This window comes from Portunus trituberculatus, chromosome 6, assembly GCF_017591435.1.
Source record: "Portunus trituberculatus isolate SZX2019 chromosome 6, ASM1759143v1, whole genome shotgun sequence".
Classification (NCBI taxonomy): domain Eukaryota; kingdom Metazoa; phylum Arthropoda; class Malacostraca; order Decapoda; family Portunidae; genus Portunus; species Portunus trituberculatus.
In genome coordinates, this window is record NC_059260.1 from 8449528 (window position 1) to 8454955 (window position 5428).

At 40.2% G+C, this 5428-nt stretch overlaps 1 long non-coding RNA gene across 1 annotated transcript; it reads right to left on the minus strand.

The window, feature by feature from the left end:
• Positions 1-3883: 3883 nt before the first annotated feature.
• Positions 3884-5042, minus strand: LOC123517173. The gene is made up of 2 exons (XR_006678416.1): positions 4888-5042; positions 3884-4111 (listed from the first exon to the last, which is right to left on the minus strand). It is a non-coding gene; the product is annotated as an uncharacterized LOC123517173 (long non-coding RNA).
• Between the last annotated feature and the right edge of the window lie 386 nt (positions 5043-5428).

Below are 5428 nucleotides of genomic sequence, written 5' to 3' on the forward strand. Positions count from 1 at the left end.
AGTTAAAGTTTGTGTTGTCTTTACCTAAATGCATAACCTGACACTTATCAGAATTAAACTCCATCTGCCACCTGTCTGCCCATGCTATCAGCCTGTCCAGGTCTCGTTGTATTCTGTAATTGTCCTTTTCACCCTGTACTGCACATGCTATCTTAGTATCATCTGCAAACTTTGATACTTTGCTACTAATTCCTATATCTAAATCGTTAATGTACACCAAGAAAAGAAGAGGTCCTAGCACTGATCCTTGGGGTACCCCACTAACCACTTCCTTCCACTCAGACATTGCCCCATTTAATACTACTCTCTGTTTCCTATCAGAAAGCCATTCACTAATCCAATCAACTAACCTACCCCTATCCCATGTAGTCTCAATTTGTACACTAGCCTCCTATGCGGTACCTTATCAAACGCCTTGCTAAAATCTAGATATATAACATCTATGCTATTTCCATCATCTAACTCCTTGGTAATATATTCTAAGATATCGAGCAAATTTGTAAGACAGGACCTCCCTGATCTAAAGCCATGTTGGGTATCTCTAATTAATCTATTCTCATTTAAATGCTCCCAAATACTACCCTTAATGATTTTCTCTAGTATCTTACATACTATACTAGTTAAACTGATCGGTCTATAATTATTCGCATCATCCTTCCTACCTTTTTAAATATTGGAGTAACATTAGCTAACTTCCAGTCCTGAGGTATCTCAGCAAACCTAAGTGATCTTTCAAAGATTAACTTAAGTGCTTCAGAAATACTGTCTACACCCTCCCTAAGTACTCTGGCATGTAGCTCATCAGGACCACTAGCTTTCCTATCGTCTAGTTCAAGAATAAATTTCCTAATAATTCCCGGTTTTATATCAATATTTTCTAAAGCTCTTAAACTACTCGTCGCACTGTTTGTAACAGGATTTCCTATTCTTTCCTAGTAAATACTGAAGAAAATTGTTCATTCAATAATTCTACTATGTCTTCATTTTGATCCACTACTACACCATCTTTTCTGAGTGGTCCAATCCTATCCTTATTTCTTTTATCACTGACCTTGTAATAACTATATAATTTTTGGGATCTTTACTCCCAGCTCTAGCTAGTTTTATCTCTGCCTGCCTTTTACTTTTTTATAACCTTACTCAAATCATCCCTGACCTGTCTGTACCTAATCAAATCTACATCTTCCCACTTTTCTGCAACTCTCTGTATGCCCTCTTCTTCTCTCTGATCTGGCTACCTATCTCATGAGTCCACCATAATGGCTTCCTGTTTCTCTGCCTTATATCTTTGTAAGGGATACACTGCATCACTATACCCTTTACTACAACCTTAAAAATATCCCACATCTCCTGTGCAGTTTTATTTCCAAAACTATCTTCCCAGTTTACCTCTCCTAATAACTGACGTAACCTACCATAATTGCCTTTCTGATAGTTTGGGACTCTAGTCTTATTCACTATATTATCCCTACTGGAATTAATGATAAATCTAATTATATGATGGTCACTGTTTGCTAAAGTCTCTCCTACCTCAACTTCCTTTAAACAATGCTCAATATTTGTTAGTACTATGTCTAAAACCTTCCTCCCCCTAGTAGGTTTATCTACCATCTGCACTAAATAGTTATCCTGAAAACTTTCCATAAACTTATTTTCACTAGCATCTCCTACCATCCTCTCCCAGTTTACTGACTTAAGATTAAAATCCCTAAGATAATTGTCTGACTAGTACACCCCTATTTATCTCATCTACCATAAGGTTGTCTACATCTGCTGACTGGTTAGGTGGCCTATAAAAGCTCCTACTCTAATAACCTTACTTTTGTTTACTCTAACATCCAGCCATAAGGACTCTACTCTGTTATCTACCTTAATACCATTAACCTGACTGGAAATGAAGGATTTTTACATAAATAACTACTCCTCCGCCTATCCTACCAATTCTCTGGTGTAAATACATAATGTATCCATCTACTTCATATTCTTTCCTATTTTCCTAAACTTTTCCTCATTTACCCATGCCTCTGTGACACATACAACATCTAAGTCCTCCTCAACTATATAACTAGATAACTCGTCCTTCTTGTTCCTAAGACTCCTGGCATTTACATAAAAACATTTAAGTCCTGCTACCTTCCTAGATGCTGTCTCCTTATTTGGAATCCTAATCTTATTCTCTCCTATTTGCACCTGGAAATCTTTCCTAATCTTTTCACTATCTCTGTTTATCCTATCTAATTTATGTCTAGCATCTTTCTTCTGGAATGCATTTGCTACCTCACCCCCTACACTCCATCCCAACTCCCCTCCAGACATCCACTCAGCACATCCACACCCTTCCTACTCAGATGCACACCATCCCTAGCATACAAATCCCTTCGCCCATAGAACCTATCCCATACATCCACAAAGCTGACACCCACATCCTTACACATCCCTTTTACCCGATCATTCACACCAATGGCTCTAGACAACCATTCCCTGCTAACATACACACGAGGCAAGATTCCTGACACTACACACCTCCTACCACTCTCCCTTATCTTGCCTAACATTTCCCGAAATCTTGCCACTAACTCCTCCGACCCACCTGCTCTGACATCGTTCCCACCTACGTGCAAAACTACTACACCCTCCTCTCCATCCCCCAACCCTCTTCTGCACCTCCTCACTCACTGCCTTCACACCTGCACCAGGCATACACACGTTCGTCCTCCTATCCCTGTCTTTCCCACAGAAAGTGCTATCTAAATACCTAACCTGAGAGTCACCCACCACACACACCTGAGGTGTGCTAGGCACAACCATCCTCCTCCTCTCCTCTACCCCTTCTTTCTCCTTTCACTCACCACAACCACTTCATTCACTCCACTCTCACTCTCCCCTCCCCTCCAACAAACCGAACCTATTTTCACACTCAACAGGTTTAGTCCTATCCTCCCTAACTGTCTCCGCTTTCCTTCCCCTCGCAACCTGCCATCTCTGCCTATCCTGACTACTATCTTTCCCAGTCTGGCTCGCCTGCTCCCTCTTCCCCACTCTGCTCTTCCCGACAGAGGGCCAAGCCACCCTGTCGCCCTCAGAAGGTCCAACCTTCGGCCTAACACTGATCTCCTGCCTAATTTTTTCCACTGCCTCCCCAAGCCTCTTAACCTCCTCCTTCAATTCAAAGATGAGAACTTCGTTCGCACTTTTCCCCTCACTTAGCTTTCTGATTTCCTCTCGCAATTCTCGGTGCTCAAGAGAAAGAACTAAATTCTCGCTCTTGAGCCTACACACCATACACTCAGAAAAGTCAACGACCTTCCTGTCGTGCCCACACATCTCACACACAACAAACTCTCCCAATCCCACCTCAACACTCTCTTTCACGCACTCAATCACACTCTGATATACCTCAGTAGCTACCGCCATACTAATTTACAATATGTTAACTCACAAACAAATAAAAATACTAGGTGACGGCGGGGTGGGGGAACCGCGGTGGTGGGAGGGCCTAAGTGAGGTCAACTAATCCTCTTTCAAGGTCAACTTGACGGTTACAAGCCTAGTCTCCTCGCTCTACAAAAATACTTTTAACTCACAAACACTGATTCTAACCACTATTTCACTCTAATCTAACACTTGCAGTACACACTTTCACTTCACTAACACTCAAAAGCACCACACACAGACACCAAGCACAAACACCACTCGCTAACTATAAAACCACAGCCAGAAACGGAGCGCACACAACACGTCCACTCGCCACCACAATAAAATGAAGTTCAAATACGATAAAATTGAAATTAGTGAAAAGTTATGTAAGAGAAATCAGTAACAATAATCATGAAAATGTTAATGCTTATGACAAATAACTCTATAGTAGAAATGATACAAGCAGTATTTATTTGTCTGTTTTATTTTCTTCTAATTTTTTCCGGTAATATTTAATTTTCAGGTACATGGCAGCCTCCACTGCCCGAGCAGCAGACTCATGCACTCGAGCAGCCGCATTCACTACCCGAGCAGGTGTCACATGTGCCTTCAGGCTCAGCACGCTGCTGCTGTGCATCAGCAGGGTCGTCCAAGAGGAAGGAAGAAACCTCCTGCTGCTGCCTCCATGGTGTCACTGCAAGCAATGGACATGATCATTACATAGGTGTATAAACTTGGAGGAGGCAGCTTATCTTCTTCACCCTTGGCTCTCTCCTTGTGTTAAAAAGAAATACAGTAAATGATTGTTAAACAGTTGACAGATGGCAATTTTTTTTTCCTTTCACTGAATGGACCCTTAATTACAATGAACAGCATTATGAATACAAGTAATATTTTACCCATATTTGTCATTTTTATAAAACTTGCATGGACTTCAATAAACTAATCATAAGTTAGAATGCATGTTATGAAAAAAAAGTTAGGAAGTTTTGAAAAAAGCTAGGTGCCCTTGACTGGCACCTTGTGTAAGATAGATTTCAGGTAATGAATGTTAAGCAGCTGACAGACAGCATTTTTGCTTTTTTTTTCACTGAATAGATCCTTAATTACAATTAACAGTATTATGATAACAGAAACAATATTTTACCCATATTTGTTATTTTCATAAAACTTGCATGGACTCAAATAGACAAGGCATGTTATAAAAAAAAAGATAGGCAGGGAGGGAAAGCGGGAGAGGTTCTGAAAGCAAGGGAGTGTAGTACGTAATGAGAATAAAGCTGAAGACTTATAGGAGAGTTTGAGTAAAGACAAGATGGAAGTAGGCGAAAAGGAGGTATGTGTTGTTGAGGTGGAGTGGCTTCAGTCCAAGGAAAGCAGATTAAATTATATGAAATGAACACTAACAATACCTTAAACTTCCCCTATAAAGTAATATTAGGTAATGTTTTTAACACATTTAAGCCTTACCTGTTAAAGTTGGGCACTTGGGGGGATAATAAGTGCCCTGCTGGCTAGAAAGATGTTTTATAAATAGAAATGTTAGTTATAAAAGTAAGGAAGTGGTGCGTAGCTTATATAATTCCTATGTTAGGCCCCATTTAGAGTATTGCATACAGGCCTGGTCACCCCCCTATAGGCAGGATATCAACATGTTAGAAGCAGTTCAGAGAAGAGCAACTAGGATGATACCAGCTTTGAAGCGCCTGGAGTATAGAGATAGATTAAAGGCATTAAACATGTTTTCATTTGAGAGGAGATGTATAAGAGGGATATGATAGTTATTTAAAATGTTCTCAGATACAAACTACATAGATGTGAGATCTTTCTTTACCTTAGAGGAGGGAAGTAGGACTAGAAATCATGGCAGGAAGATTAGAAAGCAAGGCTGCAGGTTAGATATAAGAAAATATTTCTTTAGTCATAGGGTGGTAGACTTCTGGAATGCATTGCCAGAGACGGTTGTAAATAGCACTAGTTTGACAATGTTTAAAAACAGATTAGATAAGCA